Below are 24,424 nucleotides of genomic sequence, written 5' to 3'. Positions count from 1 at the left end.
ACACAGTAAGGCACCCAAACAAGAAGCGAGAGACTCAATTCACTTTACCACAAGTTATAGGAAGGATGGATGGCAGACACACTCACAGGAACCCAGTGTTAGAGATCAGAGAGCTTCCACAGCCGAAAAGTACATCTGCTACCTTAAAATAAAAAAGAAGGAAGAAATATATATACACACTTCCAGGACAGTGATGAAAAGACAAAGACGTGCTGGCCAGACAACGGCGTTTATTTTCCATAGAACTGACCTGCTGAATCAAACGACTTTACCCCCAAAAGTGTAAATGATCTTTTTAATATGGTGAATTGTATATTGATATAAACGCGTACTGACTCTCAATAAAGAAGTGGGTGTCACCATTCAGGTGGCCATCGTGAACCATGTGAATGGTGCTCCCAGGAGGTGGTCCTTTCTGCCCAGCACATCTCCTCCAAGACCTGAGTCTGGTTCCTCGCCGCCATGTTGCTCTCAGGTGACTCTCACTCTGGCTGACGGTGAGTGCCTGTGACTGACAGTGAGGATGTGAGACACACCGAAGGACAGAAGGGTAACACATGGCCTCAGGAGACTCTGGTGGCCACCTTCACTCAACAAGTCAGCTGAGAAGCAGAAGAGGTCCTTGTGCAGAGCGAGCATCCTGAGCAAAAGCAGAGAAAGGAGCAGACAGGAGATGGAGGAAGAGCCCCCCACATTCCCTGAGACCCAGCTGGATTCCTGCCCTTGGGTTCCGTAAGTCATCCCCAGTGTTTATAGTTAATCCCCTGTTTCAACTACATTAGCTGACACTTGAAATAAAACAACCTTAAATAACCAACTCCATCCACAAGCAGCCAAGGGAAGTTCTTCAGCCATTGTCAACGTCATCTTGGTATAAAGCCACCATCTCTTCCTCCTTCTTCCCTTGCCCTTGGGAAGTTCCATTAACGTTGATGTTTTCTGCTACCCGGTCACACTTCATGATGGTGCCGCCCAAGAGAATACATGACCCTTCCCTTGGACGTTAGGCTGAATGTCTGCTCTGAGCTTTATCTCTAGTCCTAGCTGCCCACATCCACTGCTGGTATTTCTCTGTAAAAATAATACTGTCAGCTTATATTTTTGAGAAATGTGCCACACACTGTTCCCAATACTTTATAATTATTCATTGATTCATTCAATCAGTCCTCACAATAACCCTACTGGGGAGGTACTATAACACCGTCCCTTCACAGCTGGGGAAAGTGAGGAAGTGAGTGGTAAGCCATTTTCCCAAGGTCATAGCTCAAGTAAGTTGCGAGCAGATATCTGATTCCAGACCATCCGGCTCCGGAGCCCAAGCCCACAGTCATCAGCCAACGCAGCCTCCCTGGCAGATGCAAGTCCACGAGTACAATGAAAGGCAATCAGCGACAGCCCCCAGGAGATGCCATATTTTGAAGGCGTTCCTGGCTTTTGGAGGGGCGGCTTTGGGCATACATACACATAAATATACAAGCACATATGCACATGCACGTACGCATGGGTAAACACACACACACATGCGTACCTGGCTCACCTCGTGGCCAGAACTGAACTGGGCGATCACAGCAGCTTGAGGAGGCTGTTAAAGTTCTGGGTCTGGAGGGTGACACCATTGGGGACAAAGTGCACACAGACCTTGGTGTCGGGCTGGGGAGGGGACAGCAGACAGCAGCAGGCAGGGCACCCCCGTCACCTTCAGCTGAACCACTTTCCATTACACTGATGGACACGCTGGACCTTGGAGGATTAATAGGGCTTTCAGGGATTTTTCATTTTACGTTGCTTTTTGTTTTTAATGGAGGACCAATCTTACCCCCGAAAAATCTCTTGCTTCCAGGTGGGAGTTGCCAGCATCAGAGCTTCCTGCACACGGAAGATGAAGGAGGCCCCCGTATGTAACCCCACTTGTGCATCTAACTACAACTCATGGGAGTGAGCCCAGCTTCAGAGGTGTCAGGTCTACCAAAACCGCAGCTTCAGACAGAAAAAATGAGGTGTGCAACCAGAAATGTAAAGTGTGTAGGAGGGAAACTGAGCTCTTGACAGAGACGTGATACATTTTCTCCTTAGAACTGTTGGAAGTAAACAGCTCCCCGCCTGATCTAGCCCTGGTCTCAACCATTATAGAAGTAACCCCGATTTCTCTCTTAGGTTAAAGCTGTTGACAGGCTAAGTTTCATATGTTGGACAGTCTTGATATAGAACACAAGGTTTATCATCCACAAAATTACCCTTTCTCCTTGGCCCTAAATACAGAGAGCTGAAGAAATGAAGTAAACCCGAGTTGTTACTTACCCTCAACTCTACTGTTCCTAATGGATAAACATTAAAGTGTTTAAGAGGTGACAAGGCAATATTGCGAAGAGAAATGTGGAGTTTGGTTTTGAGTCTAATATTTAAAATCTGTGTGGGTTAGAAAGTAGTTTTACCAACCTGTGACTCAGTTTTCCCATGTGGAGTAAAAGGCTCGGATTGAGGGTCTCAGGGGTCTCCCAGCGCTGGAATTCGGAGATTGTCTCCCGAGATGTTAACATGACCTTTCTTGTGAGAAGGAAAGTGTATGAGTTTGAGTTCCAGACCTGCCTGAGAATCCTCACTCTCCTGCTTCCCAGATTTGTTACCTGGAGCCCCTCAGCCTCAATGTCTTGCTCTATAAATTGGGGATAACAATTAAGCAATTTGTAGCTTGCTGTGAGGACAGGTGTGCAGGATGTAAATCTGTCCCAAGGCCAGGCCAATTGTCACACAGCAGAAGCGAAACAAAATAGTGTGAGAAGCAGTGAGTATTTGAAAATAGATGTTTTGCAGAGGAATGGAGGAATCAGAATGAACCCGAGGCTGGGTGAATGGTGATGACGGTGGTGGAGGTAGGGGAAGCAGCACAAAGTGAAAGCCAGCACCCTGACCTTGAACCTCACCGAGCTCCCCTCAACACTGTACAAATGTTCTTGATTATCTACAAAATTGAAGGACTGGAGAATTCGAATATCTCCTTCAGTTTAACTTAAAGATTTGGTAAAAATGAATAAACAAAATAAAAATAAAAGCTGGGACTTCCCTGGTGGGGCAGTGGTTAAGAATCTGCCTTCCAATGCAGGGGACACGGGTTCGAGCCCTGGTCCGGGAAGACCCCACATGCCGTGGAGCAACTAAGCCCATGCACCACAACTAATGAGCCTGCGCTCTAGAGCCCATGAGCCACAACCACTGAGCCCATGAGCCACAACTACTGAGCCCGTGTGCCTAGAGCCCGTCCTCTTCAACAAGAGAAGCCACCGCAATGAGAAGCCTGTGCATCGCAATGAAGAGTAGCCCCCACTCGCTGCAACCAGAGAAAAGCCCGCGTGCAGCAACAAAGACCCAACGCAGCCAGAAACAATAAATAAATAAAATAAAATAAATAAATTTATAAAAAATAAATTTTAAAAAAAGCTGCTCTAGAAAATCTGGAAACTCTTAAATGATGAGCCGCTGCTCTGTATCAGGATATTTTGTACACGGTTCTCTAGACCAAGGTTTCCCAGAGCGTGATCTACAGAATCATCTGGTGTGTTTGTTAAACATGCAAAATCCCAGGGAATTCCAGTGGGAATTTGAGTCCAGTGGTTAGGACTCGGGGCTTTCACTGCTGTGGCCCGGGTTCAATTCCTGACTGGGGAACTAAGATCCCACAAGCCGCGTGGCATGGCAAAAACAAACAAAGGAACAAAACATGCAGAATCCCAGGGGGCACCCAGATCTCAGGTTTCAGAATTTCAAGGGTGGGCACAGGAATGTGCATTCTGAATCCGCTTCCTCATTCTCGGGTGCGCTCCACTCTGGGACCCGTGGTCTAATGGCAGGACAAGATGAATAAGTCCCAAATGGCAATCAAGGATTTCCAATGGTCCTGGTTACCCTCGTTGTTTTCTGTCACCCTTTTGCAGAGGGATAATCGAGAATTTCCCCCAGAGTAACTTGCCTTGGCAGTCTCTGTCCAAGTGTACAAAATGCTTTCTGCCCTGAAGTTTCATCTGTGAGCTTGTCCAAGAGGATCTGAACGGTTTTCTAGACCTTCCTAGTTTTCCCTCTTTCTCCCAGATTAACAAATGTGGCCAATTGAGAATAAACAGTGAACTGAAAATCCAGAAATGCTACATCACAGGAAAAAAAGATTTCAAAATTAAATAATAGAGACCTCTATGACTCTGCTGGCCTCCACGGATTGTGAGTGTGTTACAGATAACCATGCATGGAATTTTGGTCGGAAACCCAAAGAGACTCATAAATCATAGCCCACATTTCCATGTCTGCCGTCATGGCAGGAAGGAAATGTTGCCCAGTGGGCGGCCCAAGGAAGCACTGAAGTCTCCAGAGAGTGATGAGTAATCTCCGTCTGAGCAGAGGCGACAGCAGCCACGTTAATGGGCTGATCTACATTTATAAGCCTTCACCCTTTGCCTGTTCTCTCTCTGAACATCAGCTCCAGGAGGTGTGCCCTGGAGAAGACGTGTAGCTATTGAGCTTTGCAGATGGGTGTGGGAAGGTCAAAGTATTTATGGCAGAAAAAAATAGCTCCTGGGACAAAGCCGACTCTGAAATCACATGTGGTCCTCTGGTGTTCTTTCCCTTTAGCCAGATGAAAAGACCCAGGATCTGCATAGAGGTGCAGCATCGCCGGGTTTCTTTGCCTAAGCCCCCGTTAATATTTTGTAGCCTTCACAATGTCACTGGAGAGTTATTCAAAGGTATCTCTGAGGCAATTTCCCCTACTGAGTGAACGGGGAGGTCGTTCTGGAAGAACCACAGAAGACTGTCTGCCTCAATTTAAGGTAGGTTTAGACGATAAGGCACGGAAAACCAGACCAGATAATTTTCTAATCACTCACGGTAGATAAGCAGCCACAGGAGTAACTGATTATGCCAACCGTCCAGGTGCACCAACAGGTGTTGGCGTGTCTTCCTCGCTCAGGTTCACGTGCAGGCTCCCCCAGGTGCAGAAAGGACTTGGACTAGTCATCCTTCCTACCACATGTTACATCTCATCACTGTCATTCTCCCTCCCAGTTTTCAGATGAAAAACCTGCCCAGTCACCAAGCCATTTCAAGTTCATAACTCCCAAAACTCCACATAAACGCTTCTTAGAGAAGAATAAAACTCTGCCCAGTCACCAAGCCATTGCAAGTTCATAAATCCCAAAACTCCACATAAATGCTTCTTAGAGAAGAAAACTCTAATGTCTGATGACAAACATGTCATTAGGAATCATCGTGATCATTTTAAGCCTATCTTAAAGGCTTAAAAAAAAATCCTTGTTCGCTTACATACTATCAAACTTCATCCTAATTTTATAGAAGAAAAAAAATTGTGCTTTGGCCGCACCATGCAGCACGTGGGATCTTAGTTCCCTGACCAGGGACTGAACCCGTGCCCCCTGCACTGGAAGTGCAGAGCCTTAACCACTGGAACACCAGGGAAGTCCCAAAGAAAAAAAAATTTTTTTTAATTAATTTTCAGGTGTAGAGAAGTAATTTCAAATCAACTCTCAATAATCCAAGTAATGGGCTTCAGGTAATGGCTTGGAATATGCAAAAGAGCAGATTTTTAAAAACCTATTTACCTTTGTATTTTATTAGGATTAATTATTTTAAATCAGTGTGTATAACATGAAATATGATAAAACTAGTTAAAGTATATTTTAGATCCTTAGTGCCTATCAGCTAGTTAGTAGGATAACATGAATAAACAGAGAAGGAAAAAAATGTTTCTCAACTTTGGAGAAAACGACACTGAAATGTTCTTCATAGTGTTATCCAAAAATGAGCAGAGAGCTATTGCAGACCGTGGGGAGACTATTAAACAATTGTCCCACAGCTATTAGCAAATGCTCTGGCACCATTTCCAGAATTTTAGGAAAAGAAAAGATTTTATGAGGCATAGGAAAAGTAAATTCTTTGTAATTAAAAATATTCTACTAATATACTTGGCTTGGATAGCCTAGGACATCACAGCTTTCAGGGCAACCGTGAGCAAGAGGCAGACCACGTACCATCCCCCCGGGGGTCCCCGAGTGGCCACTGTGGCTGAGAGCTCAGAGCTGGAAGGGCCCGGCCGAGACTCACACTGCAGCTCGGAGTCTGGGTCTGGGGCCAATGTGTTTGCATTGTCACGATGCCAAGGACGTTTTTCTTCTCAACCGAGACATTCCGGTAAGAACAGCAGAAGACGTGGGAAGGTTAAGGTGCTTCAGTGCCCACTGTTCCATGTCTGTGTCCTGATTGTGTTACTCTGTGCTCCTGTAATAAACATAAATCAAGTGACTAGCTTTCACCAACTCTGCAGTAATAAATGGCACGTCTCTAAGCCCTTAAACGTTGCCTGAAGTTGAGCACCTTTCTGAAAGCATTTCGGAGGGTGAAGGGAGGATTGTAAATTTTCTTACTTCAGTTTCCCAAATCAAGAGGAGCTGGCAATGCAGTGTTCTCCCCTCCAGGCTTTACGTGTGGCTGAACTTGTCCCATTTCGCTCTGCGGGAACCATCAGTTTCTGACTTCTTTCAATGCTGTTTCAGCCTTGAACGGCAAAAGACAAAACAAAGGACTCACCAAGCAGGAAATGTAAATTGCTGCAGCCACTGTGGAAAACAGTTTGGAGGTTCCTTAAAAAATAAAAATAAAGCTACCATATGACCCAGCAATCCCACTCCTGGGCATATATCCGGAAGAGGAAAGCTCTAATTTGCAAGGTGAATGGATAAAGATGCCGCACATACATACAATGGAATGTTAGCCATAAAAAAGAATGAAATCATGCCATTTGCAGCAACATGGATGGACCTAGAGATGATCATAGTAAGTGAAGTAAGTCAGACAAAGACAATTATATGACACCACTTATATGTGGAATCCAAAAATAGTACAAATGAACTTATTTACAAACAGAAACAGACACAGTCATAGAAAACAAACTTATGGTTACCGAAGGGGAAAGGGGGGGATAAATTGGGAATTGGGGATTAACAGATACACACTACTAGGTATAAAATAAACAACAAGGATTTACTGTATAACTCAGGGAACAATATTCAATATCTTGTAATGACCTGTAATGGGAAATAATCTGAAAAAATATATATATTTAACTGAATCACTTTGCTGTACACCTGAAACTAACACAATATTGTAAATCAACTATACTCCAATTAAAAAAAAAAGACTCCATGGGCTTCCCTGGTGGCGCAGTGGTTGAGAGTCCGCCTGCCGATGCAGGGGACGCGGGTTCGTGACCCGGTCCGGGAGGATCCTGTGAGCCATGGCCACAGAGCCTGTGCGTCCGGAGCCTGTGCTCCGCAACGGGAGAGGCCACAGCGGTGGGGAGCCCGCGTACCGCAAAAAAAAAAAAAAAAAGACTGTTAAATAAATAAATAAAGCCTCCAAAAAAAAAAAAAAGACTCACCAAGCAGATGAAACAAGTTCCCAAGATGTCACAGCAAAACACCTGGCCAGTGCCCCCTCCCCTGCTTCGCCCCCATGGTGGTGACATACACACTTGTCACTCACCACAGGCCACAAGTACAACTTCTTCCTCAAGCTGGCCAACCCTGCACAGATGCGAGGAAGTGCAACTGCGTCCTTCCAGACCACAGGATCCTGGGCAGGAAGCGTCTCTGTGCAGAGGGAGCTGCACGGCCCCTGGGGTGTCATGGGAGGGCTGGCAGAGGTGTGTCCGAAATCAAGCTGGAAGGACACAGGGTGAGATTTTGCTCAAAGTGCCTGGATCGGGCTAGACCTCATCCATCCTCAAATACCACGCACTGCCGTCGAGTGGAGCTCGGACACTGCAAGGCACCCACGCGCCTCAGTGCCACAGCACAAATCCTGGGCCCTTTCCAGCGGGAGGAAAGGGACCTGAGAGATGGTTTTATTACCTCTCGTGGGAAAGTAAGCGCGGGAGACGGCTGATGACCCCACCTGCACCGCGGAAGGCAGGATTCACCCTCCGTCCAAATACCATACTAGCTAACAACTGAAACTCAGCACTTTCGAGTAGCAGATGGCAGGACACGCCTTATAATGCGAATTCGCCCAGGTTCAAGCCCTCAGCCTCAGGTAATCTCCTGTTCTGGAAGAACCGTTCTCAGCTCCTGAGAAAGGGTGCTGGCTTCACGTGTCACATCCAGATGTCTTCGTCAGCTTGCGGCTTCCCGATCCGGGGCCAGCCCTGTCTTTCGTCCTCATCCCTGCTCTCCATAAAACAGCCTTAAACAGCAAAGCTCTACTTCTGAGGATTTTGCAGGAAAAGTCTACTACAGCTGCTTTAAAAGGAGAAATGTCAGCTAATAGTGATTTAGAGAAGATTTTTTTTTAGGGTTGTAGACTGTTTTGCACTCAGAGATGTTAGGGAAAGAAGGGCAGTGAGGCCGAGGGGCAGATCTGTAGGAAAGGATTCCTCCAAGCCCCTTGTTTATAAAACCCACACCCAACTAAAGCTGCCCCCGACGGGCTGCTTCAAGGCCCCTAGGTCCTTCAGGGCACATTCAGGGCACGCACACAGCAACAGCTTCTAAAAGTCAAGCATTTAAAGACCATCCATTCAAATTCTTTTCCCATTTAGGTTATTACAGAGTACTGATCAGAGTTCCCTGTGTTATCCAGTAGGTCCTTGTTGGTTATCTATTTTAAATAAAAAAGTTTTTTTAAAAGACCATCCATTCAAATTTTTCATTTTACTGATGGGGAAACTGAAGCCCAGAGAGGTAAGGGGACTTGTTCAAGGTCACAGAATCAATTAGAACAGACTACCGACGTGGTTTCACCTGTACCAGAGTTGTTGGAAGAACCTCCCATCTAATCTTTGCCAAATGGAGTTAATTCCAGTGGAGCTTCAGCCCAGCTAGATCTCTAGCAGGTACATGGTAGTGCCTGGGAGAAACAGAGAACCTGGCAGAGACTCTGGTCACACCCCGACCAGCCAAGGTCAGCCAAGTTCTCAGAAAGACAGAGAACAGAGCCCAGAAGATCGCACCTGCTTTTTTCTTTCTTTTTTTTTTTTTTCAGACACCCACTGTTTGACCTGCTGTCTTCCTGATACCTCTCTCCTTTTTGATTCCCCACAGCGGAGTCCTTGAGGCTGTCAGCTGGATCCCAGCATCTTTCCTGGACCACTCAGCACACAGGTGTGGGGGAAAGAGGTGATGGCATTTGGGACTCTGAGACACCCTCGTGTGTTGGGCAGCACCCTGACTGGGGGTCCAGAAAGGACTGACACCTGAAGCCCTGCAGTGGCCAGAGGAGAGGGGACAGTCACAACAGGAAGGGAACGGCCGGCTGGGGAAATCCCAGAGCACAGGGAGCTCAAGGAGGGTCCAGTAAACGTCCCCAGGGGTGCTGTGGGTGATAACGAGCAGCGTTTCTCACTCTATGGAGAAAAAGAGATGTGAAAAGAAATAGTAATCGACGTGAGGAAGGAACATGCACTAGAGTTGGAGCTGCAGCCCTTGTCTGTTACACTGGTTTTAAAACTGGTGCTGCAGTGGCTTTGAAACTACTACCCTGATTTTCTAAACCCTGAGGCTCTATAGAGGTTCCATGAAGATGGGGACTCAGAGAGGTGGGCGGCTGGGCTCTCAGCCCCACTATGCCCGCCCAGACCAGAGATCCTGCCCACGCTGGGCAGCTCAGCACTGAAGGCTTCAGAACCCAGGTCGCTTTAGCCAGTTCCCTGCTCAGCACTGCAAATTGAGACTCGCCCTCTCTCTGCCTCTGTCTGTCTGTCACACACACACACACACACCCCATTCCTTGGTGAGAAACAATAATATAACAGAATAAGTTCTATTTTCCTTGGTTGTATTTTTTTTAAACTATAACAATTTCTTGAGTACTTTCCATTTATTTTACTTATTTATTATTTATTTATTTATTTTTGGCTGCATTGGGTCTTTGTTGCTGTGCACGGGCTTCTCCTTGCAGTGGCTTCTCTTGTTGTGGAGCACGGGCTCTAGGCACGCAGGCTCAGTAGTTGTGGCTCGTGGGCTCAGTAGTTGTGGCACGGGGGCTCTAGAGCACAGGTGCAGTAGTTGTGGCGCACAGGCTTAGTTGCTCCGCCGCATGTGGGATCTTCCCAGACCAGGGCTCGAACCCGTGTCCCCTGCATTGGCAGGCGGATTCTTAATCCCTGCACCACCAGGAATGCTCCCTTGATCATATTTTTAAACATGCAGAGCAAAAGATAAAATTCGAGCACTTTCATCTCCAATAAGTGGCTTTATAAAGAGTCAAGATAAAGATGAAATGACAGAATGAATGAATCAGAAGTGAGCGGCCAAAGGAAACCTTATAGAAAGAAGCAACCCCCAAAGCCAGGAGCCACGGTGATTAGTTTAGGTGGCTGCTTTGGGCTTCAATCCACAGAGCCACAAGAAAGGACACGGGGATTGAAAGCCCAGAGTGTGGCAAGCCAAGTTGCAATATTCCTGGAGAAGTTAAAAGGATGGTGGGGAAGAAAGGATAGAACAATCTCAGAGTTAGACACGGAACCTTGAGGAGGCAGTGGACATTCTCGCTTTAATGAGTGACTTGAGCTCAGTGTCAGGAGAGGATGGGCTGACACGGTGTCCATCAGGCTTATCAGAAAGCTGCATTCAATTAATGTTTGTCATTTCAGTGAAGATGCATATTTTTCTGAATAAACGATGAGTCACTGGCCACATGCTAAACCCCAGTCCGTCTCGGTTACCTTCCCAAGGAGCTGCCCACCGCTGGCATCATGCCCTCCCCAGCCCCACAAAGGAGGGGTCACCAGCCAGCGTTCTCTCTAGAACAGCTTCCCTCTGCTCTGCTCAGCTAAATGATGCTCACCCTTCCAGTTCCAGAGAGGCTCCCCTTTTCCAGAAGTGCCTCTGCTGTAGCGTCCATAAGCCCCTGTAAACACTTGAACTCGGAATGTCCGCTGTGCTGTACGCCTCACCCTGATTCCAGCCCGGCCCATCCTGGAAGCCTTGAACACAGGCTCAAGTCGCCACCTCCAAGGCAGAGCCTCTGTAACGGCTCAGAGACCCCTGTGCCCTTCACAGCCTACAGTCTGAGAGCGAATGGTACTAATACTCGGCTGAGGACGTGGTCGTGGGGCTGGGGGAACAACACCAGAAGATGCTTCCCCTGGAGCCTCCAGGACAGCTGACCCCGCCCCCCGACTTTCCTGTCCCTGGAGAAGAGCCTAGAGGGAGCCTCCATCTGCAGGAGACCTCACACGGACAGAGGTAAAGTGACACCGGCCCGTCTCTGCTCTTCTGAGTTGCCTCCAGAACAATCGTGAGTACAGGTGTCAACACAGGCCGAGCAAAGAGGAAAGAGACACCTCACCACAAAGTGCCAGATCTTGCGAAGACCTCCCGGGAGGACCCAGGGGAGCAGGTATGGGTGCCGGGGGTGAGGGTGTCGAGCGGGGAGAGGGCATGAGGCTACACGGGGGGCGTCTGTTGATAGGGGAGCTTTCTCTTCGGGTCCACGTTCACTATCTGGCAGGGATGACTGGAGCCCACCCTGTGGAGCCGGTGGAATGGCCCCTTGAAAGAGGGCCTCGTGACGGCCTCCTGGGAATGGGATGAGATGCCGGAACCTCCTTGGTGGGGTCCTGGGGGGGGGTGGAGGAGGCTCCAGGAGGAGGGCGTGTTCAAGTGGCCTCGTCACCCGAGACCAGAGAACCCCTCGCCGGATGCGTCCCCTAAGAGGGCACAGGGACACTCCCTTCTCCTAAGAAATGCTCTAGGGAGAGGAGAGCAGCACTCAAGAAGCTCAGGGTCCTCATAAACGGGGGCTGACACTAGAAGATTCTACCAGGAGAGGGCGTCACCTCGAGTCAGTGGGGACCACGGGAACCCTGCTGAGAGAGTCCCTGAGACAACGTACCATCCTCAGTGGCCAAGGTGGACATAACTGGTGTCAAGGCCAGAGCTGCAAACAGGGCCCCTTGATCTGCGAGAATCTATGGGAAGAGCAAATAGACCCTACTGGGGTTTTTTAAATCAATACATATGTATGTTTAAATTTTTATAGATTATTCTCCATTTAAAGTTATTATAAAATATCACTTATATTCCCTGTGCTGCACGTCACGTCTTTGTATCTCATTTACTTTACACCTAGTAGTCTGTACCTCTTAATCCCCTTCCTTTATCTTGTCCGACCCTAACCCCTCTCCCCTCTGGTAACCACTAGTTTGTTCTCCGTATCTATGAGTCTGTTTCTGTTTTGTTACATTCATTCATTCGTTTTAGTTTTTAGATTTCACATACAAGTAAAAGTGTATAGTGTTTGTCTTTCTCTGTCTGACTTACACAGATATGGAAGCAACCTAAGTAAGTGTCCATCACCAGATGGCTGGATAAAGAAGATGTGGTGTATATAAGATAGAATATTACTCAGCTATAAAAAAAAAAATGAAATTTTGAGTGGATGGCAGCCTGATGGCAGGAGGGGAGCTGTTCATTGGCCCAATCGCATGGCCTCCACCCACTAGGGCTGTTCCAGGGACCCAGCTGCCAGCACAGAGACTTTGGGCAGAGCAGGCGGCCTGGTAATTAACCCACAACTAGGTTAATGTGCTGTATGTTTCCACCCTGGAGGGAGTAGCCATGCATCCTTACAACACTGACTCCAGATCTTGGTTTCCTTTCCCTGCATGCTGTTCTGCTGTCAGCACCACTATTTGAAGGCTTACAGGTGCCCCTTTATCCATATAACATCACCTCAGACTAAGGGGTCCAGCTTATAGGGAAGGAGGTGTGGCAGGAACCTCATAGAGCATCACTCCTCAGCGTCAGCTGGACCAGTCTCCCCACTTCCATGCATCTTCTACACCACCGCCAGTTTTTTTCCTATATAGAAATCTGGTGCTTTCCCTCCCCAGCCTAAAACCCCTTGGTAGTTTCCCAAAGGCTTCGGGATGCAGATCAAGCGCCGCAGTGTGTCGCAAAGGCCTTTTATACCCAGCACCACACTCCTTCCCAGCCGCGCCTCCAGATGCGACCACCACCTTCACAAAAAGTCGCACCGAACCCGCCCTGTTTGCTGAAAGGCATCCGCCCTCTCAGGCCATGTCATTTGCTTCTCCTGCTCTGTCTTTGGAATTTCCGTGCTTTAACTCTCTTTCTAAAACCCCCACCAACCGCAACTCCCTTGAGACCTGTATACAATCAATGGCTTAACGAGCTACCATACATTTAGCAGCCTAAAGAGCACACAGGTATAAACTCTCAGTTTCTGTGAACAGGAGTCCAGGCAGGGACACTCAGCTGTGTCCTCTGGTTCAGGGTCTCCCAGGCTGCAGTCAAGGTGTCAGCCAGGGCTGTGGTCTCATCTCCCGGCTCCACTGGGGAAGGGTCTGTTTCCAAGCTCCTGGGCTTGTCGGCAGAATCCAGCCCCCGGCAGAATGTTGGATGCGAGCCTCACTTTCTTGCTGGTTAGCCGCTAGAAGCCGCCCTCAGCTCCTGGCCGCAAGAGCCTGTCCACAGGGTAACCCCCAGCACGGCAGCTTGCTTCATCAGAGCCAGCAAGGGACAGGCTGGCAAGACTCAAGTCAAAGTCCTGTGTAACATGACCGTGGAAGTGACGGCCCATCATTCTGTGTATCCCGTTGGTTGAAGGCAAGTCACAGGTCCTGCCCACACTCAAGAGGAGTGGCTACCCAGGGGCGTGAACACCAGGAACCCACCAGCCACGGGACCTAACCCTGCCATCACTGGTGTCTCCACTCTGCTCTGTTTCCCCAGCACCTGGGTCTCAGACATAGGCCTGATCACTGTCTCCTACAGCACACGTGTGATAAAAATCCTCAGGCACGGCATTCTCCCGCCACAGCAGAGCCCATAGACTATTCGCGTTAGCATCCCCGGGGGCCTACCACAATGCTCCACACCCAGGAGCACAAGGCTACAAGCACCCCCCTCCTGGTCCAGTCACGGCTTCCCCTGTCCAGAGAAGGAAGAGAGGGGAGGTTTCCAAAGTTGAATTTCTATCAGTTTACTCTCTTTACAGCTTTCTGCTTCTCCTAAGGAAAATATCTGTAGATTTGCCAATCCTATCAAATAGTTTTTTATTTATAACGAAAATCAAAGTTTAGGTTTTATCAGCACCTAACATCAGCCTAAAGGAACTCACATACCAAAACAATTTTAGCCATTGTCTCCACTGAAATTTTTAGCCAAGAGAAGGGAGATGCACTGAATTGATGTGTGCCACACTTCAAATCCTCATAATATCCCTGGTACAATAAGCACTGTTACCTCCGTCTCACAAGCCAGGAAACTGAAGTTCAGTTTAAGTGATCTGCTCCTGGTGGAATCAGAATCATATTTGGTCTGGATTTCTCCATCTTTCCACACCTCCTGCTCAGAGCCTGGCGGAGGGTCAAGGTCAGAGAGAACTTCGGGCAGCAGAGGGGAGCCCCCAGGGGGTCCTGATTCCACCTCCAAGCGAACATGTAGAAATCCAGCTTTGGGCTCCAGAAACTTCTCCCTGGGAGCAGCAGCTGTCCTGTCTTGTGGCGTGTGGTGACCTGGGACAAAGAGGCTCAGAGCAGAAGTGGGGATGGGCTGGCTGGAGAACTTTCGCTGACCAAACTCTCATCCAAAAATAAATGTTTTTAATCCATTTCAAATGGTGCATTCGGTTGCCTCAAAGGCAGTCCCTTCCCTCAGAAATGCCTGATTACACGCACAATCCTGGAAACTACTGATTTCCTCTACTCTGAATTCTCGCAGGGAATCTGGCAACCCCAAATCTAACACTAGGCTCGGATTCACCCGACACCCCCGGGAGGCGCCCACCTCGTCTCCCCCAGGGCTGGGCGGGGGTGGGTGTGAGGACAGAAGAAGGGAAGCAGGCCTCCAGCAGGAATCCATCTGACTTACCTTTAGTCCCGACGCCTTGTCTGGTAGACAGTGGTTCAGCATCTTCGGAGGAAAGTCTTCTCTTACGTAAAATGCCTTCAGACACGTCACTACTTCATCTAGGAGTCATTCCTTTCGGATACGTTTACTGAGCCGGCTGTGCCCTGGGGCTTCCCCTGAGCACTGGCTCACCTTCAGGTTCCTGCTGAAGGACCCTCATGAGACGGCGGGGAGCTCTAGAAAATGCTGCAAAGACCCCACACAAACTTTAGGACCCCGATTCTCCACTGAGCTCCCCGGCACCTGTGAACTGAGGGGGCTGACGGAGACGAGACGGTCCCGGGTTTGCCTCCGCTCCGGAGACCAGGTAAACTGAGTAACTAACCTCTGCAAACCTTTTCAATCCATTTCACCATTTAAAAATAAGACTGTTTGTGACTTGTTGGAGGTTAACTCCCTCCGGGCAGTTAGGACTTGGAAAAAACAAGCATAATACCCACTTCCAGGCTGGAAGAAATAAACAAGTTTGCCCTTTCTTCAGAAATGCTGTGTCATTCCAAATAATTGGAATTGCTTTTTCTCAAGAATTAGTAAAATGCGTTTGTATGAATTCAAAGAAAGGGGCCCAGTTGAACAGACTCCAGACTCCTAACCCTCCGGAGATCAGGAGATGCCAGCCCTGGGCATCACCCACACAAGAGGGGGCTTAAGGATGGGGCAGAGGGGGTGCCAGAAGTTTCTAGCACGTGGTGGACACTCACTGGTGTACATCCCCAAGGGACTCGGCACCAGTGACATGCACACATCACCGATTCGCTCTAGAGGGAGAATCCTAGTGTCACAGAGAGAACCTCAGGCCCCCTCCAAGGAGCTGGGAGGGGACCTCCACCTTGAACCCCCAAACCCCCAGCTGCAGCTCTGGAAACATTCACAGTAAAAGACAAGGCCCCCGAGACTGAACCCCTCAAGGCCTGGGAGCCCCCAAGTGTCCCGGACAGTGAGGCACGAGGAATCTCAGGCTCCTGCTGGCCCCCAGCGACACAGAGCCAGTCCACAGCCCAGGACCCACCCACACCAGCTGGGCCACGACGGGAGCCTCAGGGTCAGCCGGGGAAGCAACAGGAGAGAGTCCCAATGTCCAAGCAAGAAGCCCCTCAGGCCACTGACCGCGAAGACGAGACAATTGCAGTGACCCTGCTCGGGCTCAGATGGCACCAGGGAACCAGGCGTCCGCACTTTGTCACTTACCAGCTACAGACATTGGGGAGGTTATGTAGCTGTGTGCCTCCGCGTCCCCATCCATGAAACGGGAATCTTAACATTCCTATCTCACTGGGTCGCTGTCCATTAAATACTGTGATACGTGGAAGGTGGTTGGAACAGAGTCTGGGACATAGAAGATGCTCAAGGTGGGTTAGCTGAGGCTTGGTGGGCCTGTCAGGGGGACAGCCAGGAAGGAGGGGGCTCTGAGCACCACTGAGAAGAAGTGGGAACAGTTTGTCGTGGGCTGCTGTGATTTTATCTTACCCCGTTCCCGGAAGAGTCAGCCATCAGGAAAATGCCCCAGATGCTCCTGAGGGGGTTAAAAATTGGTCTGAGCCATTAATTCTAGAGTTCCAGGTAAAGACACAGAACGTACATCCACGCAGGCTCAGCGCCCAAAGCAGCCTTAGATGTCAGGGAATCTGTCCATGGTCCCAAAGTTCCCTGACCATCCAGCAGTTTCCTCGCCTGGTGTTAAGCCCGGGTATCCACTGAGCAAAAGGTTTATTTTGCTTACGCAGCACAGAGAGCATTCAACACGTATTTATTAATCAAATAAATGAACCAGTGGCATCTGGTGCGTTTGCTATAGGTATTTGGAGGGAATGAAATTTGGGGGGATAGAAAGAACTTGTCATCAATTTGGAAAATAAAATTAAAACACAACATACAACCAGGGAATCTATGTGAGAAGACACCTGAGGCTCATACCTTTCTCCAAGGAGGCCTGTTTCCTATTCTACACCCCAGACCCTGCGGAACCGGTCCTGCCCCAGGCCGCGACGCCAGGCTGTTTGACACTTGATTCTCTCCACTGTCAGTAGCAACGGTCGGGTTCAGAGACAAGAAGTGACACTTGCTGTGACAAGAAGTCCGGTGAGACGGCCGTGTGCCTGCTTGCCAATTTCTGGATTTAACGTGCACTCACCTGGCATCGTAACTGTTCCAGAACTTGCTGAGAATACTCACCATCTCTAAAACTAGCATGATCACGGCATGGTCTTCTCCCACGTTCTCTGTATTTGCCAGCAGGCTTTAAAGTAAGAGTGGATTGAAATTAAACGTGCTCCTAACAGGAAGGGGGAGACCAGGGCAAGACAGTACTGAAGATACTGACTGCTAACTATAAGCCAAAAAGACCACATTTCCCTTCTGTTTCCTTTTCTTTTTGTCGTTGAATGTGACATACATGCCGACAAGCACATAGCCGAATCACAGTTTACAGAATGATTGTGAAGCAAACCCTCTGATCCTTTATTCACCACGTGAGGGATTCCCTCCGAGCCCTCCCCTTGTGATTCCCTTGCTCCATCTACATTTTTCTCACCCGTCTGGACTTTGTGGAATACTATTTATTGACTTCTGAACGTTGCGTTGTTGAGCTGTAGGTCTTGTGTCTTTTTCTTTCCTTTTTTCAGGGAATATATTTGTGTGCAGTTGTGGGCAACAATGCAGAAGAACCCTTCATCCCCCTTATCGTTTCCTCAGTAGTAACATTTTATAAGACTACAGCACAGTATCACAACCAGTATCTTGACACTGATAGACTCCACAGCCTTATTCAGATCTCCCCAGTTTTATCTGCTTGCTGTGTGTGTATCAAGTCCCATACAACTGTATCATCGAGGTCAGTTTGTGTTTCCACTGCCATAGTCAAGATGCCAAATGGTTCCAACTTTGCAAGCATCCCTCACATTATCCTTTCTAGCCATCCACAATCCCTTCCTGCGGCAACCACGAATCTGGTTTCCATTTCTAAAATTCTGCCATTTCAAACATGTTCCATATGTAACCTTCGGAGATCGGAATTTTTGCTCACCGTAATTCCCTGGAGGTTCCTCCAGGTTGCTGAGTGCATCGGTACTTTGCTCCTCTTCCTCGTCGGGGTAGTATTCCGCGGGGTGGCTGTACCACAGTGCATTTATCCAATCACCTGTTGAAGGACACCCAGGCAGAGTTCCAGTTTGGGCCCATACAAATAAAGCTGCTATAAACATTTATGTACAGGCTTTGGTGTAAAATTAAGTTTTCATGTCTTTGCCAAAAAAGCCCAGGGGTGCAATTGCTGGGTCGGGTGGTAGCTGCGTGCTTAGTTTGTTACGAAGCTGCCGAAGTATTTTCCAGGGGGGCCCCACCATTTCACACTCCCACCAGCAGTGTGCGAGTGATCCAGTTTCTCCTGCTATTGATTTTTTATTATCCGGATTCCCACTTTGGCTGACTGACAGAGGTCATTACAAGACGCCTCCAAACCATGTTACACACCTTGAAAACTCGCCTAAGTGGTTAGAAGGCTGCCTCTAAAGAGGTTAAACCATGTAAAGAACACGGTACATTCTTGCTCCTGCCTTGCCCAGTGCAAACACCCTCTGTCTGTCTCCCCTCTACCCCACACAAACCTTCAACCACTGCCTCCTACAGGAAGCTGTCCAAGACCCCCCCGCCCAGGTGGCTGCCTCACCTGTGCCCACACGTATCCTCCCACAGTTTCGCCATCCCCATTGCAGTCACTGGGTTCACTGTCTTCCTTGCGAGGCTCTCAATTCTCTGAGGCAGGAACTGGGATGTCTCATCTGCCATCCCATCCTCAGTATCTAACGTGCTGCCTGCACACAGTAGGTGCTCAGTTAAATACATGAGATTGAATGGGCAGTGCCAGTCTCAAAAGCCCATTCAATACAGTACTCCAGGCAGCCTTTACCAACCAATTAAAGCTGACGCAGGAGCTGAAATCTCTTCACCACCCGGCAATCAGTAAGCCCAAGTCGACGAGAAGACAACACGCACTGTGGCTGACATGAATTCATGTCTTTTAAGCATTGCCGAATAGTATACATGCTGATGAATTAATGTCTTCTAGAAGAGCAAGTGGCTTGTCTACCTCATTTCGCTTGCCATGAGGAAATCAACTCTTCATTACACTTACAGAAGCAGAGGCAATGTAAATATAGTCACATGTTCACCTGCGATGTTTAAACACCAGACAGAGGCTCTAACTAATAACCTGGTTCAACTGCTTAATAATAGTCCCGGACATTACTGATTTCTCATACAATTACTGCCTGGACTTTCAAATCCTATTTTATGTTATTAAGTTCTTTTTAATGTTAGGAGACATTTTTATATTTCCAAGGAAAAAATTCAACATCACCACATATTCAATATCACTGCGTATGTACATATGGAGAAATGTATACTTAAAAATGGTGAAAATGGTAAATTTTACATTATTTGCCACAAGGGGAAGAAAAGAAGCTGGGCAGGAGAGCAGAGCATAATTGATCAGCATCCGTTCAGTCTGCCTTGTTACCCAAACCAGGATCCGTTCATGTGAAAACTTTGAGCCGCTGTGTCTTCATACATAAAATGTTAATCACAGTGCCAGACTCACAGCTCTTTGAAAGGAGAGAAAGGAGATGCATATAACTGGATGCACAATCTGATTTTTGCCCAGGGACTTGGACCTCTGATTAATCTGAGTGGCTAAACCCCAGGCCAGGAATTCATCTGAGGCAAGCTCATCCCAGGATGCCGTAACCCCTTCCAAGGAGGCCTGTGTCCTCCGACTCACCACCCGTCCCAGAAGATTTCAGATCCCTGTGAAAGTAAGATGAGTTAGTAAATGAAAAGCTCTTAGAAAAATGACAGGAAAGGGCTTCCCTGGTGGCACAGTGGTTAAGAATCCACCTGCCAATGCAGGGGACACAGGTTGGAGCCCCAGTCCAGGAAGTTCCCACATGCCACGGAGTGACTAAGCTCGTGCACCACAACGACTGAGCCTGCGCTCTAGAGCCCGCGAGCCACAACTACTGAAGCCTGCGCGCCTAGAGCCCGTGCTTCGCAACAAGAGAAGCCACCGCAATGAGAAGCCCGCGCACCGCAAGGAAGAGTAGCCCCCACTCACCGCAACTAGAGAAAGCCCACGCACAGCAACAAAGACCCAACGCAGCCAAAAATAAATAAATTTATTTTTAAAACATGACTGGAAAATAGTAAGCATGTGTAGTAGTCTCAAAGAAAAACAGAAACTATGGGATGTATTTATATATAAAGGTTTACATATAGAGAGAGGCGAGTGTGTGTGGGGGGGGGTGCGAGTGTGAAGAGAGAGGGACAGAGAGAGGCAGCAAGAGAGGCTTTAAGGAATTGACTCAGGAGAGCACAAGATCTACGTCTGAAATCTATAAGGCAGGCCAGCTGGCTGGAGATGCAGGAAAGTGACGATGCTGCAGCTCAGCCCAAAGGCCATTCGCTGGCAGAATTCCCTCTTCCTCAGGGCCTCTGCCTTTGCTCTTCAGGCCTTCAGCTGACAGAATGATGCCCGCCCTCGCGATGAAGGGTCATCCGTTTTACACAAAAGCTACTGATTTAAATGTCAGTCTCATCAAAAATAAGTTCGCGTGACATTTAGACCGATGTTTGACCAAGAACTGGGAACCACAGCCTGGCTAAGTAAACGTAAAGTTAACCATCACTGCGTGGTGCACACGTATGCAGCCGCTGTGATCCCTGGCGGCATCCGCTGGCCTAGGGTTTGCCGCAGGTCTCGGAAATCCTGAATCTTCTGCTCTTAACTCAGCCTTCCCCCCTTTTCTCCAAGACCTTTCCATTGAGCCCCTCCCTGCTCCATGGCAAGTAAACTGCAGCAGATCTCTCCTCCGGATTCTCCCATCCACCCCTTGTCTCTGCTGGACCCAGCCATCCTGAGCTTCACAACAGCTGAGAAGCCCTCGAATCACTCCTGCTTGGGCTCCCTGGCCCCGTAAACCTCAGGGGCAAGCGCAACTCTGGGTCCCTCTGGCCCCACCCCTCTCCCGGTTCCGGCTGCCCGCACTCAAGTGAAAAGCCCTGTTTCTTTTAGGTTCCTGCCCTTTGCCGATGCCACTGCTGGTTCCACCCCAAAGACCGAGACACCCTACCCCACCCATCATCCTGCTGATGTGCACGTGTGCGTGAGGCCGGCCACCCCACAAGCCGCCCCTCAGAACACCAGCCTCCTACTTCCCGCGCCCTTTGCCCTTCCTCCCCTTCACCTTCACGCCCGTGAAGGGGCCTGAGGATTATCACCGCTTGAAGCCATAAGTTGGACCATGCCTGGCTCTGTGTGGGCTTCTCCTGCACTGGTATTCCTCCCATTATCTCCTGCCCACCCACTTGATTGCCTCACTGCAAGCTCCAGGCTGCTGACCCCTTCCCTTGACTTAATCCAGTCTCTGAATGCGCTCCCAGCCTGCTTCCTTCTTATCCCTCTGTGTCCGTATTTCAGCCTCTCTGCTGTGCGCCCCCACTGCTTCCATCCCTCGCCACGTCTCAGCAAAAGCACAGCTGCCCCCTGCGTCCACCTGCCAGGACAGCACCGCCCTCCCGCCCCATCTGGACCTGAAACACGGCCTGGCACGGCGGTGGTGATTTCCCTGTTTTTCATAGTAACTGGTTGAAACGCTGTCCTCTGGCTTGGCTATCCACTCGCAGAGGTTCCTCGTTGACATACTATGTTTCAGCCCTGTTGTTCTCATTCTTCTGAGTTTGACTTATCTGGTTATCAGCGTTTACTGTTTCTTGATGTCTTCTGTGTCCAACAGAAACAAGCTAAATTCTGTCTAGGTCAATTATCAATCCTATGTGAGACAGGACACACGTCAGCCAAGCTCAGGGTCGACAAGTTTTCATTTTAATATGTGATTATGTTACCACGTAGAGCTAGACAGCTAGCACTTTCTCTGGGTGACTCCACATGAGAAAAATGAAGTCCACTGCAGAAACTGGGAGGAAGAGGGAGCAAAATTTATCGCAGAGTTACATGAAATGCAAAGCGCCGCGCCGTTCCGAGCATTACAATTATTCTCCTGCTATCGTCTCCCGTTGTCCTCTCTGTGGCCTCTGAAGAAATAATTAACCTTGTGAACTCTGATAAACTCACAAAAGATGGAAAAGCTCACAGCCAGAATATCAGGGCCACGTGAGCACTTGAAGGCAAGTAGCTAAATGACTACTGTGACTAGAGCAAAATCAAGAGAAAATGTATCTGCAGGAAGAGAGAATGACCTTGGATGCTTCAAGGGCATTGAAAGCGTCTAGCTTATCGATTTTAAAAGAGCCTCTCTCTCTCCCTCCCTCCCTCCCTCCCTCGGGATTTTTCAGTCAGAAATCACATCTGCTTCGTGCAGAAGCCAGTACCACATAAACTGCTACACGCTGGAATTTCCTCTCCACTGCTTCTGTTGAAATGCAAAACTTACTCTCAATGTAGGAGGTGGTCTGTCCTGCATCAAGAGGTTGCGTATAACCCTCGAGTGTGCCTCGAATGGGAGACCAGACTCCTGCTTTTACACTTCAATCATCAATCACTCCCAGCGGCCTGGGCTGTCTGCCCCATGACCGCACAGACCCCCTGTGTGTGGCTCCCTCGGCTACACCTCTGTCAGCTCACACATCTGTCTTTATCTATGCGTTCTTCCCCAAGACACCAGGATGCCTCTGAAATGCCTTCCTTGTCCAATACCCAAAGAGACACCCGTAGAAGCAAATGCAATACATCACAATTTACAGGCTCACTTTTGTATGACCTCCCGAATCAGTTGGAAATTACAGAAATAAACTTTGACTAATTCAGCAGGAATTTACTAAATGATATTGAGTTGCTCAAAGTAACTCTTGGGGGCTGGAGAACCAGTGGCTGAGGTTACACAGCTAAATAGTTCAAAATTAGGCCACCAACTGTCCCTGTGGACACCTCCCCACGGCCACTGCCTGCCCAGCTGCCATCTGCACAACAGGCTCGCGACCCTCTGCTGGGAACCTGCCACAGCTATCCTTGGGAGTGGGCACTGCCCATGCTGCTGTCCTCACCAGGAAGACATCCTGTTGACCCTGCTTCTTTGGGACACCAAATTCTGAAACAAATAGTGGTCCACGTGCTTGTGATGGAGAGAGCTGAAGTCATCGTGATGCTTAATTTTGTTTGTCAACCTGGCCCAGGCAACAGTGCCACGTGGTTTGGGCAAACATCAATCTAGTTGTTGCTTTGAAGGTATTTTTAGATGTGATTAACTTTATTTTTTAAGATTTTTTTTTATGTGGACCATTTTTAAAGTCTTTATTGAATTTGTTACAATATTGCTTCTGTTTTATGTTTTGGTTTTTTGGCCACGAGGCAGGTGGGATCTTAGCTCCCCGACCAGGGATCGAACCCACGCCCCCTGCATTGGAAGGCGAAGTCTTAACCACTGGACCGCCAGGGAAGTCCCTAGATATGATTAACATTTACATCAGTAGATATTGAGTGAAGAAGATTAACCTCCATAATGGTGGGCCTCACCCAATCAGTTGAAGGTCTTCAACGAAAAGATAGCGGTTCCCTAAGGAAGAGGGAATTCTGTCTCCAGACTGCAACAGAGAAATCCTGCTGAAGTTTGTAGCCTTTGGGCTCCGGACTGTAACACCAACTCTTACCTGAATCTCTAGCCGGTCTGTGACTTTTGAGCTTGCCAACCTCTGCAATCACAGAGCCAATTCCTTAAAATAATGGTTCCCACCACCTCCCTCTCACTTCCTCTCACCCTCCGTCCCTCTCTCTCTCTCTCTCTCTCTCCTCCCTGTGTGTACACACATGTATGTATATATGTATTCTCCCACCAAGATTCTAGAAGAATGTGCTAAGTAGCCAGAGAAAATAGCAAATTACACTTTTATTCTCATATAAATTTTATATGCAAGAGAAAATAACTAAGGGTCTTCCACCTTGAAAAGTTTGCAGCTGTAACTATTAACAAAGTTTCCTGAGTATCCAAAAATGGAGAGCTGTCATCTTTCTTGAAGCATGGATTTAAATTGCCACAAGGCTGCAGGATTCACTCAGCGGCGGGGGAGCATGGACCTGGCAGATGAGGGCACCTCAGTGTTGTCCCATTGTTCTTTGCAAGTCACCAGATTTAGTAACTCTTGTGAAGGGAGATTTGATTTCCTTGTGAAATAGCCTCCAAAAGAAAGTCAACTTTTAGGTTGTTGATGAAAAAGATGAGGTCCAGTAGTGAGATGATTCATAATTTAGAGCCAGAAAGTGGAGGATTTAGATTATTTTTTAAAAAAACCTTTTATTTTTCAAAATATCACTACTATCCAAGTTAACTTCAACGTTCACTATTTAAGCTTTAATCCCAAGCCATATGTAGTTTATGCAACACTTCTTGGCATATGCAAAAGATACATTCCACACTGCTAGTGGATACTGACACTCTGCCGTCAAAGATGTCCACCATTATAGGTGTATCCCTACTACTTATATATGG

At 48.3% G+C, this 24,424-nt stretch overlaps 1 long non-coding RNA gene across 1 annotated transcript; it reads right to left on the bottom strand.

Annotated features, from left to right (window-relative positions):
* Positions 1 to 234: 234 nt before the first annotated feature.
* Positions 235 to 15,669, bottom strand: LOC114895365. The gene is made up of 7 exons (XR_003793516.1): positions 14,895 to 15,669; positions 14,268 to 14,539; positions 6,426 to 6,555; positions 6,106 to 6,279; positions 2,437 to 2,544; positions 1,529 to 1,740; positions 235 to 511 (listed from the first exon to the last, which is right to left on the bottom strand). It is a non-coding gene; the product is annotated as an uncharacterized LOC114895365 (long non-coding RNA).
* Between the last annotated feature and the right edge of the window lie 8,755 nt (positions 15,670 to 24,424).

The sequence above is a fragment of the Monodon monoceros genome, unplaced genomic scaffold, assembly GCF_005190385.1.
Source record: "Monodon monoceros isolate NGI ecotype Baffin Bay Population unplaced genomic scaffold, NGI_Narwhal_1 Super_Scaffold_14, whole genome shotgun sequence".
NCBI lineage: Eukaryota > Metazoa > Chordata > Mammalia > Artiodactyla > Monodontidae > Monodon > Monodon monoceros.
The sequence above is the reverse complement of the archived record's forward strand: the minus strand, read 5'-3'. Positions and strand labels throughout refer to the sequence as shown.